A 13,368-nucleotide genomic window follows, 5' to 3' on the forward strand; every position below is an offset into this window, starting at 1 on the left:
CGGACGCTAATTTTGTTTCACTTTGTTCCACTTTGTATTCTTTTATTTAGTTTAGAATAAAATCATTTTTTATTAAATCATCAATGCTTCTCCTGGATTCTATCATTCAACCAGAGCAATGAATCATGTCTCAAATGAGGTCAACCGTAAATTCTGCCGTAACAATTGGCGATCACGAACAGGACCATCTTCTGTCCACCCCTCGGACAGAGACTGGATCACGAACCATCGGTTGAACCTCAAACACCAATTCGGACTAAGGTAAAGCTGCCTTTATAAATATATATATATATATATATATATGTAAATTTTCATTTACATATATGTATATATATTCGCTCTGTGTTGATTTTTTTTTTTTTTTTTTTTTTTTTGGAACCAGTCAAGCATTGTATTGATTTTCAGCTTTGAGCTTTGATTTTGATCCTCAGCTGTTCTGTGTTTTGACGCAGTGAACTGCCATGAGAAAGGCTCAAATGGTTGAGGTTCTGTGCTTTTTAATGCTGTAGGTTCTCTCTGGTTTTCTTCGGGCTCGGATATTTTGTTTAGGCATAAAATACGGCTGGTCATTATTTACTTTGTTTTGTTCGGACACCCACAGCCTGTGAGGTCCTGACCATAGATAGACGGGCAACCAAAGTTTCCAAAACATCCCAGCGGTGCCATGATCTGAGTTCACCTCTGTACCGAAAGATTAAAACCCCGAACCTAACCTAAATTGTGTTTCTGTGAATCAAACAGATGAACAACCCAATAAACAAATAATATATGCATACGCATATACAATCTTGGTATGATGTGAACTCAGATCATGCTTTCAGGCGAGTTTTACTTTTTTTTATCTTTGTTTTTATTTTGTTTAAACGTGGAATCAGATTTCTCCCTTTGGCTTGGCTTTAATGCTTTCATTTGACGAGTGTCAGCTTTTGAGAAAGGGAGAGAAATACAGAGAGCCAAACACACACACACGTCGCTGCTGTGTTTTTTCTTTTTTTTTTTTTTGACGTGTGAACACACACACACACACACACACACACACACACACACACACACACACACACACACACACACACACACCCACACACCCACACACACACACCCACACACACGTACAGAGAGAGAAAGGGAGAGAGAGAGAGCACACACACAGGCACGCGCACGGGCGCACGCACACGCCACACCCATCCCAAGAGAGAGGTGGCGCCCCTCACTGGCCAGTTTAGTGCACTACACACTTGTGACACAACATTGTGATTTCTCACTTCTCCCCTGCCGATAGAATAGTGCCATTACACACAGACACTATTTTTATTTTTATTTTAAATTTTATTTTGATTTCATGTTTGATGGGCAACACACACACACACACACAGATGAATACAGTATTTCATTTTATTTTATTTTAATATTACTGTTACCATCATTATCATTTTTTATTATTTAAATTGTTAGTTTCTGTTGGCTTTGTGGTTGTCCCCTGAAGAAACGACATCTTCAATGAAAGAATGAAATCACCTTCAACTCTTACGCTAATGGAATGTCAACATCATTCAAAGGACCAAGCATCAGAAGGAAATGGACAATCAAAGGTGTGTGACCTTTCAGGACTCAAGGACTCAACTCCCATTCAGCAAAGCAATGCTGAAATAACTCGCTCAGTCCCAAGTCAACTCTTCATCGTCTATGAATGGGCCGCATGCCAATGCTGGATTAACACATCCTGCCCCATCATCAAAGACTGAGAACCTGTGGGCGTCGGAGTGGTTGGACACTCCCCCACCAATGAGTTGCGAGTTAAATGCCACGACTACTGCCTGAATGATGGGCAGCAACTGCAGACTGGTCACACGTCTGCTGGAAATCTTCACCAAAAAGACACTGTTTCAAAAGCCACAAGGATACCAAGCAACAAGAAGTCCACCACAGCCTTTGGTGGTAGAGCTAAATCACTTTAGCCTTGAACTTTGGCATGGAGGGGGACAACTAGCAAATAGCCAACAAGCTTCTCCTTCGCACAATACTAACCCCTCTATCTTCTGACTGTGCACTAGATTATTTTGTTTTCATTTATTCTCTCACACGCAGACAGACCAGACATACAGTCACACACCCACATTCATAACTATGAGAAACACAGAACTTCACACAGAACCCTTCTGTTTGCCACATGAGATCAAGTGTGCCCATCATTTATCTTTGCTTTTATTCATTATGTTGCTCATTTATTTACACTGCTTTGGCCTTTATGAGAAAACAACAAACAAAGGGGAAGAAAATAGTGTTACTGATAAGGCTTTTCTTTCATTTATTTTCTTGATTGAGGGGAGGGCCCCCACAATGCAAGATATGGTTACATCCGCTGAAGACAGAGCCCTCTGTTGCCTCAGCTTTTGGAGCTGAAGTTTTAATTTTTATTGGCCATGATTTTTTTTGAGCTCACACGTTTTTCTCCTTTGTTATTTCTGAACGATTCTTCTTTTTCTCTTTTGTTTTTACTCAATTTCAGGAAAATTGAGACAGAGATTGAGGACTGCAGCCTCAACAAGTTTAAATTTTGACATTTTTTTTGACCGATACCCTCGTAAACAATCTGTACCTTACCCTTTTTAAAGCTGCTTGCGACAGACAGCCTAGTTCAACATTCATTGTTTTCATTTTGCGCGCTTCCCCCTTACCGCGTCGGACTGTCTGGCCGGCCCAAAGCCACTCGACAGCAGGGGGGGGGGTACCAAATTTTTCCTGAGAAAAAATGTCCCATTAGTTGCTATGAGTACATAGGCAATTACTTTTCAAACAAGAAGTCCTGGTTTAATGTGCAGAAAAAGGATAAACCTTGCTAGGGAAAGCGCTCTTCGGGGGATAGTGGTCCACCTGATTTGATACATGCTTGGTAACCGAAGACCGTTCTGAACAAATTTCTACGTTCCCTTAGAGTGAGGGTTATTAGAGGTTGCGTGCTCCGTTCAATCTTAGAGGTGCCCAATAAAGTCCTGACAGTCTGCGTTGGTGTTTGTTATTGTTGTTCTCCCCAGTTAGCCGGAGGTTAGAGAGTTGTTCTCCCCAGTTAGCCGGAGGTCGAGAGTTCTCCCCAGTTAGCCGGAGGTTAGTTCTCCCCAGTTAGCCGGAGGTCGAGAGTTGTTTGTTATTGTTGTTCTCCCCAGTTAGCCGGAGGTTAGAGAGTTGTTCTCCCCAGTTAGCCGGAGGTCGAGAGTTGTTGTTCTCCCCAGCTTTAGCCGGAGGTCGTTGTTGAGCTTTAGCCGGAGGTTGAGAGATCCCCCCCCATAGTTCTCCCCAGCTTTAGTTGTTGAGCTTTAGCCGGAGGTTGAGAGTTCTCCCCAGCTTTATCTTTTACAAAGCCGGAGGTCGAGAGTTGTTGAGTTTGTTGAGTTAGACACGGCCGTGCGATTCCTGCCTGATCAGCAGATGAGCAGACTGTCAGTACCACGGGCGATAATCTAAGACTCCGCCAAGGCGGAAGTAAAAAGGAGCGTACCTCTTAGTAATCAGACGATACCAGTAAAAAGCAATTAATTAACACTAAAAGGTTGCCAAGCATGAGGGGGCAATAAGAGCTCATTGACCCCGAGAGAGGAGGTGGACTGGCTATCGCCACTGGTGGGTTAGATGAGACCTATATTTTACTTAGACACTATGCAACAAAACCTTGTGAATGAATGGACGTGAAAATTGAGGCATGAACGTGTGCGGTGCATGAATGACTGAATGATGACACGTTACGTATGCCTGAGAGCGTTGTGAGTGCGAATGTGCCGTGGACGTGTCATTGAGTGATTGACCGATGAATGGCTGCTTGACTACACATGTTCCTCTGTTTCACCTTCTTTTCCTCCTGGGTTCTGATGCACTAGATCTTCTCCCTGTTTTTGCCAATTATGTAGTGGGGTGTTCAGAAAACACTGCTGCTTGTTAAAAATTAAGGTTTTAGGCCTTGGGCCTTCTAAAAAGTTACCAGGTTTTAAAGGTTTTTTCTGGGTGTTTAAAAACACCAAACGACGTTTTTTTTATATATGATACCACTTTCAGTGGAATGACTGGCTTTGACCTTGACTGACCTTACATGTTCAGTGTCCATGTTTGTTGTTGTTATATGTGTATACTCGTTGTGGTGTGCACTTGTCTACGTCTTCGTCTTAGTTGTTGTTATTATGTAGCTTTTTCCAAAATACAGGTCGCTGTAAGGAGACGAATCAGATCCAACTAAAGAAAAGAGATATTTTAAATTAATCAGTTAAGTCTTAATGGTTTCCTCTCTTTCTGTTTCTGAGTGTTTCCTAACAGAATGCCACCGCCTTCTCGACTCCGATCCTTCCTCCAGCCGCCATGCCTGGTCACTGCTTGTTATGATGAAGGATGAGAATTAAAGGGAAGTATTGTCCATAACTGTAACTGGGAAGCAAAGGGGAAATAGATTGAAATAGACACGTGACAATATGACATATTGTGGATGTTCTAACATAATATCTATTCCAGAGACTACAGCGACTTCCAATCCAACTGCGAAAGTGGGGACAGATCTTCAAATTTCCAAAAGGAGCGTACAGTTGACCCTGGCTTTGACCTTTATGGCTGAGGAGAGGGAGGTCGAGGAGGTTGGAGGGCACAAAGGCAGGCGGACACAAGAAAGAGGAAAACGGAGACAGATCCAAAATGATCAGATAAGTGATTTTCCAATGATATTTATCATATGGTTTTAAGAATCCAAATGTATTCTTATGTAAAAAAAGGGAAGGGAGGGGCCAACGTCCCTCTGATTTTTTATTTATATTTTATCATAGGAAAATATACACCAAACCCTCCAACTATTTTCTTCTTGTTCCACCAGCACTTAGCGTGCAAGACCATAAAACACCTTCACTGGGTTTAGACACTTTTAAGGGAAAAATTAAGTGTTCTCAACATTGGGTTGGTGGCCCAATCTGGGTCGCCTGAGATTTAAAAAAGGGTCCTCCTGAAATTCTTGATAATTGATTGAAATAAGTTTAAAGTTGAGTAACTTCCAAGCATTTAAGGAAGCTCTCCAAACCGTGCTGGGGCTCGTCACCCCTACGAATGGGATAAATACAGAGAGCAAAAGACAATATGATTGTTCGACTCAACTTAACTTTAATTCTGTCTAACCTTAAAGGGCCAATAATCTCGCTGAACTCTGGTTCAGACACAGAATAGGAGACACTTTTGCCACCAATTGACCTTCAAAATTAAGTAAATTACATCTCAAATAATAATTATGAGGGAAATGAATGAAATAAATGAACTGACAAATTCAGCTCTATAAAAGAATTAGGCTATGTGAATAGGTGTGGAGTTTTAACATTATTCAGAATAAATAAAGGATAGAATAAGATTTCTCCTTCACAAATAAGAGATAGCAACGAAAAATGAAACAAACAATTTAAATAAATAAATAACATTATTTATTTATTTGGTTAAACTCATTTAGCTTTCTCACATCTCCATGTCTCCCAATTGTATGTATTCATCTTGAGAAGACATGTAATCACACTCCACACTTCTCCGTCTGACTTGCATGTCCTTCTCCGTCCGACTTGCATGTCCTTGTAAACAGTGGTTCTCAAATTGCTTCTCACCAGGTAAGTAGATGTACCACAGATAATCACTGCAACTCCAGCTATGCTTCTTCTTACTCCAGGAAAAGAAAATCGAATTAATACTTCCTGCTTTTCTTTCAGCCTCATATTTTCCCACTCGCGTGCGAATGGGCTACAGAGCTAGCATGGCTAAAAGCTCACTAACCCACACCTAACCATTGTGTGATTGTGCAGCAGCACCTTTTAGGATCTGAAAAGCTCTCAGATCCTGACCTCTGACCTGTCTCTGCCTTCCTGGCCATACTAACTATTCATTTAGTTAGTTAACTAAACCTAACACCCCTAAACTTTTATTCTATTCTATTCTATTCTATTCTATTCTATTTTATTTTTTTTTATTTTCTTTTATTTTCTTTTATTTTATTTTATTTTATTTTATTTTATTTTATTTTATTTTATTTTATTTTATTTTATTTTATTTTATTTTGGGTGAGTGTTTTCCCCCCCCACCCCCTTTTTTTTTCTGTCCAGGTACCAGCTAAAGCCTACCAGGTACCAGGTACCAGCTAAAGCCTCAGTAGTGGGATCGCGCATGTGTTCAGGTACCAGCCAATCCCAAGAGTTTTGTTTTGGTGTTTTTCCCCCTCTTCTGTTCAGGTACCTTCCGATCCCAAGAGAGGTTGCCAGGTGTGTGGAGACTACCCTTCCTCAGACAACAACCAATCATCTACAACGCCGACCGGAACGACCCACACGGCAGTGAAGGTCGCGGAGCAGGCAACATGGATCCAAGATGATTGCCGACACCAGCTGATGCTGAGACGGAGGCTGACCGAACAATGAAGGGGGAACCGACAAGGCCACTGAGACACACACACAAGAAAACTCTCTAGAACAAGGGCCTAGCTTTGTTTATAAGCCACACCAAATGCTCATAGCTAGGTTGAGGGAGGACAAGCTCACACCTAGCTGCAGGAATACAGTCATAAACCCTTCTGCTACGATTGAGGAAAATACTCAAGGTTCTTCACTCATGATGCTATTGGTTACCCCAGTTACCACTGAACTCAGCCGATGAAGACGAATGATGTCCTTGATGCAAATGATGATTTTTGCTTATCTAGATGCAATAAAGGATGATTTTTGATGATTCATGCCATTAATAATAATGATGAAGAAGTTTATTTCCACATTTTTCTTGATATATCTGTGCCTCACAAAAGAAGAATATATCCAATGTATGACAATAACGATGCTAATGGTTAACCCTGACAGACAGCAAAGGTGGAATATAATAATTTTGTTTCTTGATTTGGTCGTTGAGGCGACCAAAAGTGGGGAATGTCATGGCAAATTTTATATTCATCATCATATCCTCAAATGTATGTTCATGTGTACAATTTGTCATGTTTTAATACATGACGACTCCATTAATCTTTACACTTTTGAACAGCTGAATCATGATTAAACAGTACAGATCGTATTATTCTCAGTGCAGCACAGTCTCTGCCAAGGACATACACTGACGTACACACTTATCAAGACAGATAAAGACTGGAGCCAAACCTTCTCATAACATCTTCATCATCCTCCAACATTGCCACTATGGGCATCTGACTCCCTCCCTTTTGTCTCTCACTGTTGGGACCTTTTCTTATCTGTATAAAAAGCTTAAGCTTTGAAACTGTCGGGGCGGGGCGCGGCACTTCCTTTGGACGTCCGCCTGGACGGACGCTAATTTTGTTTCACTTTGTTCCACTTTGTATTCTTTTATTTAGTTTAGAATAAAATCATTTTTTATTAAATCATCAATGCTTCTCCTGGATTCTATCATTCAACCAGAGCAATGAATCATGTCTCAAATGAGGTCAACCGTAAATTCTGCCGTAACAAATATATTTCATGACTTATACGTATGATCATGTATTATTAATTTATTAAATAAATAAATGTATTTTACTTAAAACATTTTTGGATGTGAAATAGAAATATTAAATAAATACACACTGAAACAATTAATTACTCTATAATTTATGTTAAATGATTTGGAACTTCAAAGTTTCATTACTTAACCATATAATAATAACCACTATGAGGTTTGTCCAAAGGACAGCATTCATTTCTGTGACTCTGTGGGATTTGAACCAGTTTCCCTTCATTATGTTGTGCTCTCTAACTTTCCACTGAAAACACTTACCTAATTGTTTACTGGTATTATGGTGGAGACTCATTTTCATTTCACCATCCACTGGAACTTCTTGCACTCCATGTTCAGTCTTGATGGTTTGTAACGGAGTCTTTTCTTGCTCTGTTGCTCTACATATTATTTCTACTGCTCCGGTGCTAGCTCGGTTAGCATTCTGTTCCACATTCTCTGTGTCTGCAACTCCGTCTTCTGACACCGTGTTGTGCTCTTACTTTCCACTGGAATTTAAAGCGCTATTATAGTGTGACCTGACTCCGTCTGTAGGCTGGAAATTAGATTGTTGTTGTTGTTGTTGTGTCTCCACTTTCTTCTTCTGCTGTACTGATTCAGCGATTATTCTTCTTCTTCTTGTTTTCCGGTGGTTGGTATCCAGCTTATGGAGCATTACCGCCACCTTCTGCTCTGGAGTGTGGGTCAGACAACAAGGCCTACACCCAATCACACCCTCATTCACTCATTCACTCATTATCTGGTCCTACCAGAAACCCCTTAAAGGGTTAAAGCATTAAAAAGTAAAATGCTGACAAATTAAATAAATTTTTAAAATGAGGCCTTTTATTAACATTGTGATGTGCTCGCTGCTCATCTGCATGTTTTTTTTTTTTTTTTTAATGTACCTGTAAGGTTTTCTCTACCTTCTTCCCGGATATTTTATTTGAACAGCTCCAAGGACAGATGACAAGAGTAATACTATTTATCAGATGTGTTTATTCTAATTAGTCACAAGGACAGTTTTAGCAGGCCTGCAGCCAGTGGCGTGCACAGGTAGACACTAGGTGGTGCTAAAGCATCTGCCCTTTGCACTCTTCTGTAAGTGCTCATCGATTAAAAGGGTGTGATAACAATGCCCCAATTAATAATCTCTCCACCCGACCCACACACACCTCTGGCAATGTGAACACAAACGGACGCGCGATGTAGCAGCAGAGAGTGCACAGCTGCAGCCCGAAACACACCTCCTCCGTTGCCCACCAGCCAGGTAACACATAAATGAGCCGAGTCGAGTGTGTTGTTTTCCCTCTAAGCCTCAGTTGCCAATAAGCTATAACTCACATTTATTTGTCTCTGTTGTGAAGTAGCCTGTCTCAACGCTACACAGCTGGGCATAAATGACCCTACTGCTCACGTGCTTAACAAGCTAGACGCTACCCAAAATCAATAGAGGGTTTTTCATGGCACGTCATCAACCCGGAAGTCGCCATTTTGGAGGTAAGCAGCTGGTTTACAAACAGCACACAAATGAGCAAATCTCGAATTTTGAGAGGAAATGGTGAACTATTACAGTGTTTTTGGCTGTACTAAATCTGTCAGACCGTGAAAAACGTTTTGTTTTATAGACTGCCAAAAGTTCTAACAAATCAGGAAGAACAATGTCTGCATTTTATAGTCAGTAGTTCTACATCAGGAGAGCAGTGACATGAGACTAGCTCAACGTTGTTGCACCAGTTCTGCTTACCTCCAAAATGGCGACCTCCAGGTTAATGACGCCCCATGAAAACCCCCTATAATATATATGATGTGATGATGACCACCGGTAGAGTTTGTCATTGTTATCCTACAGCATGTGAATCTATTAGTATACTTTCTTAAGATTAATATTTAGTAGGCTAGTGTGTAGGTTTACATTAGGCTACATAATTAACACTTGCAGTAAATTATTTGCTAAATGACAGACAATTCCCAATTGACTGTAGAAAAAGTAGCCCTTTGCCTTGTTGAAATATAACCAAACAGTCTTATTCATACTGTTGGTCTTTTTATTTACCAATATCAGTATAATGTCTAGAAAAGAGAGGACAAGAAAGGAAAAAGAAAGGGAGCGAAAGCAAAGTCAAGAGTCATGTTCACTGTTTAGGGCATTTTAAAGCTCCGTTTTTAAAGTTGAACTGTTCCTCTAATTTTACTGAAATATCTTAAAAGCTCTCCACATTTTTTTTTAACTACACAAAGTGGTTTGGTTGTACTAAATTAAGCATTAAGCTATTTTAGCTAATTATATTATTTTGGACCAGCAAGTTATTTCTGTGTTACAAGACTTGCAGTAATCTTGTATTTACCTTAAGAGGCTATGTTCAACCTTAAAAAATAGGCTATTACTAAAACTATTATGAATCTATTCTAGGCAGCTACAGCAGGGAAGCAGTAGGCCATCATCAAAGTTGAGATAGATGAACCACCAGATTCAACTACTGATAAAGCAGAGTTTATAGCAGCACCAAGTCTATGCACAGTTACAGAATCAGAAGTGCTGTCTGATGACCAAAATGAGGGAGAACAAGAAAGGCATGATGGAGCAGCTGCATGTGAAAGAGATGACACAATTAAAAAGATAGCAGCTATGCGACATCCAACAGTTTGCCATACAGAAAGACATCCAGGTAAATCATAGTGAGGTCATCAGACTCTTTAAAGACATGGAACCAAGGATGATGCTGCTTTAGAGAGAGGTAACGCTCACTCTTCACTCCAAAATGACCCTTTGTACACTTCTTTTGTTCTGACAGGGGAAAAAGAATACACAAATCTACCATTGGAGCTTGTAACTTGCTTAAAACCTCTCCATGTGCGTTCATTCCAAAGAAATAAAACAATGTATTTATTTATTACCAATGAAATTTTATGTAAGTACTGGTATTTTAATATTTTTAATATTTTAATGGGGTTAACTTGAATATTGAATTTAATCCAAAAAAAAAACAAAAAGACCCTAAAATGTCATAGTAACACTGACTCTACACATTGGCGCACAAGAGCTCTGTTTCCTGCACTGATTTTTCATTACAAGGAGAGAGAGAGAGAGACATAATGAAAGACATAATGATATGACAGAAGATTAAATAATGAATTTGGAAGTTCTTTACTACTTCTCTGACGTCAATTAATTTCCTAAATATAAGCTGAGTTCATTCTTTTACAGTTAGACTCTGACTCGGTCAATCTACTTATTGTAAGGGGCTGAAAACAAACAATACAATAAATATTAACTTTTGAATTTATCACTTACTGCCCTTGGTTTAATTCTGTGTAGATCCAAAGCAAACGCACAAGAGGCTTTAAAAAACGCACTCAAACAAAAATACACAAAATGGCCCAAGAACCCCACGCAGAATTAGGGAAAAATACACTAAACAAAAATACAGACAAGGATTCAAAAAATGACAATAAAAAGACAAATAGTGACTCAAAACCACATACAAAATGACAGAGAAAATACACAAAATGACAGAAAAAATACACAAAATGATAAAAAAAACAAAAACAAAAAATACAAAAAAACAAAAGGGCTCCATAAACACATACATTTACAATAAAACACAACATGACTACAAAATGCCTCAAAAAAAAATAATACACAAAATTACATGAAAATACACAAAAGAATTCCAAAAATGACAATAAAAAACACAAAAAACTCAAAATAACATGACAGCAAAAATATACAAAATGACCAGAAATGACACAAAAGGTCCCCAAAAACACATAAATACAAAAAAAACACAATATGCCATCAAAATATACAAGAAAATACACAAAATGACTTTAAAAAAAACATACACTTTGTTTCTAATGTTTATGCTCATATTGGTCATTATTCTAATGCTGACATGAATGTTGATCATGTGACTCTCAGATGAGATTAAATCAGTTTTCTGGCCACGCTGTGTTTAGGGATTTAATATTCAAAGGTAAAACAAGGAACACAACATTTTTGAAGTTATACTTTCAGAAGGTAAACTACAAAAAAAAAAAAAAAAACTGTAAAAACAAACTGCCCAACTCTAAACAACTTCTGCCAAAATCTGTTGTGTTAACTTACTGAGAGAACTAAATTAGAAAACTCTAACTACACTTTAAACTTCAACTATACCAAAACTTATGTCACTAAAACAAAAAACAATGTACAACTAATAAGAAAATATTCACTACACATTACATTTGAAAATCTTTTGTGTGTGGACTCTCTTGGGAGACTTTTTTTCACAACATTTTCAACTCAAACATCACATTTAAATGGTTTCTCTCCTGTGTGGATTCTCATGTGTTTCTTAAGGGTGAGCTTATAGGTAAAACATTTACAATAAATATTACATTTAAATGGTTTCTCACGTGTGTGAATTCTCATGTGTGACTGCAAGGAATCTATATGGGTAAAACATTTACTACAAACATCACATTTAAATGAATGAACCTTCTTCTTTGAACAAATCTGTTGAAATGAACTAATCTGTGTTTTGGAAGCTTTACATCCCATTTCAGCATTTTTACTTGAGTCAGACGTCTTTCTATTTTTTTTTATTACTTCATTTAAACTCCAGGTTGAAGGTTCCTCCTTTATGTTCATTTCTGTTAGTTGTCTCCAGTGTAGCTGGGAGGCCTGAAGCTTCTCCTCTTCATCTTCACATTTAACAGGACAAGCAGCACTGTTTTCCTCCTGACCTTCACTGAGCATCTCTGGTTCCTCCTTTATGTGGAGACGCTCTGGGAGCAGCTGCTCCACATTCTTCTTCTCACTGAAAACACAGTGACTGATGGTTGCTGGAGCTGTAATCTGTGCAGGTGGATTGTGGGCATGAAGGCAGCCATCTTAAATGTTTCCGTTTCATCTGTATTTGGAAAAGCTTGGGAACAGAATTGTCTACTGGTGTTATGGTGGAGACTCTTACCAGGAAGGATCATTTTCATTTCACTTTCCACTGGAACTTTTTGCACTCATTTTAGTTCAGGGCCCAAATATGGAGCTATTTGACCTGTAGTGAGCCACAGGTTTTAGGCGGGAAAAAAATAATTTTAACATCATTGTGCCCTAGTTTTCAATATCAGTTCAATTCACTTCAGAAAATTCTTGATTTTACCCATTTTTGTGTAATTTAGAGAATTTTTGTTAAACTGTGAGAAATTACAAGACTTGTGGAAAAGAATGACTGCATTCATGTGATATTAAAAAAAAAAAAATCAAAGCCCCAAAAAATATTGTAGTTCCATCAAATTGGTGAATATGAGATATCTGTCATTTTTATGTTCTCCTGCAGGCCAAATTGGATGCTCTAAAGGGCCAGATTTGGCCCCCAGGCCTAGAGTTTTACACGTGTTTTTGGTGAAAGCCATGAAAGCTCATGTGGAACAAGGGGATAAAATAAGAGGTTAGGAAGTACCATATAGGGCCCTAATACATTTATATATACATATATATATATACATATAAATTTATTCTGAAAATACTAGTTTTTAACTGCTGTGAGGAAAAAAATAAATAGGAAAAAAACAAATATAAAAATGTAATTTAAAATGTGTAAGCTACAATTATATATATATAAACAATAGTCCAATAACCAAGTGGAGGTTCGAGTCCTGCTCCAGCCAAGTCATTGTGTCCTTGGGCAAGGCACCTTACCCACATTGCCTAGTATGAATGTGGCGAGTGAGTGTTGGTCGGAGGGGCCGATGGTTAACTCACGTGCAGCCTCACTTCTGTCAGTCTGCCCCAGGGCAGCTGTGGCTACAAAAGTAGCTGACCACCAATGTGTGTGGAGTGAAAGAATAGAGCAAATTTTGAGTTTATTTTTTTATTTAAAACAGGGATAATACATAACA

The sequence above is a fragment of the Gouania willdenowi genome, chromosome 12 (assembly GCF_900634775.1).
Source record: "Gouania willdenowi chromosome 12, fGouWil2.1, whole genome shotgun sequence".
Lineage (NCBI taxonomy): Eukaryota > Metazoa > Chordata > Actinopteri > Blenniiformes > Gobiesocidae > Gouania > Gouania willdenowi.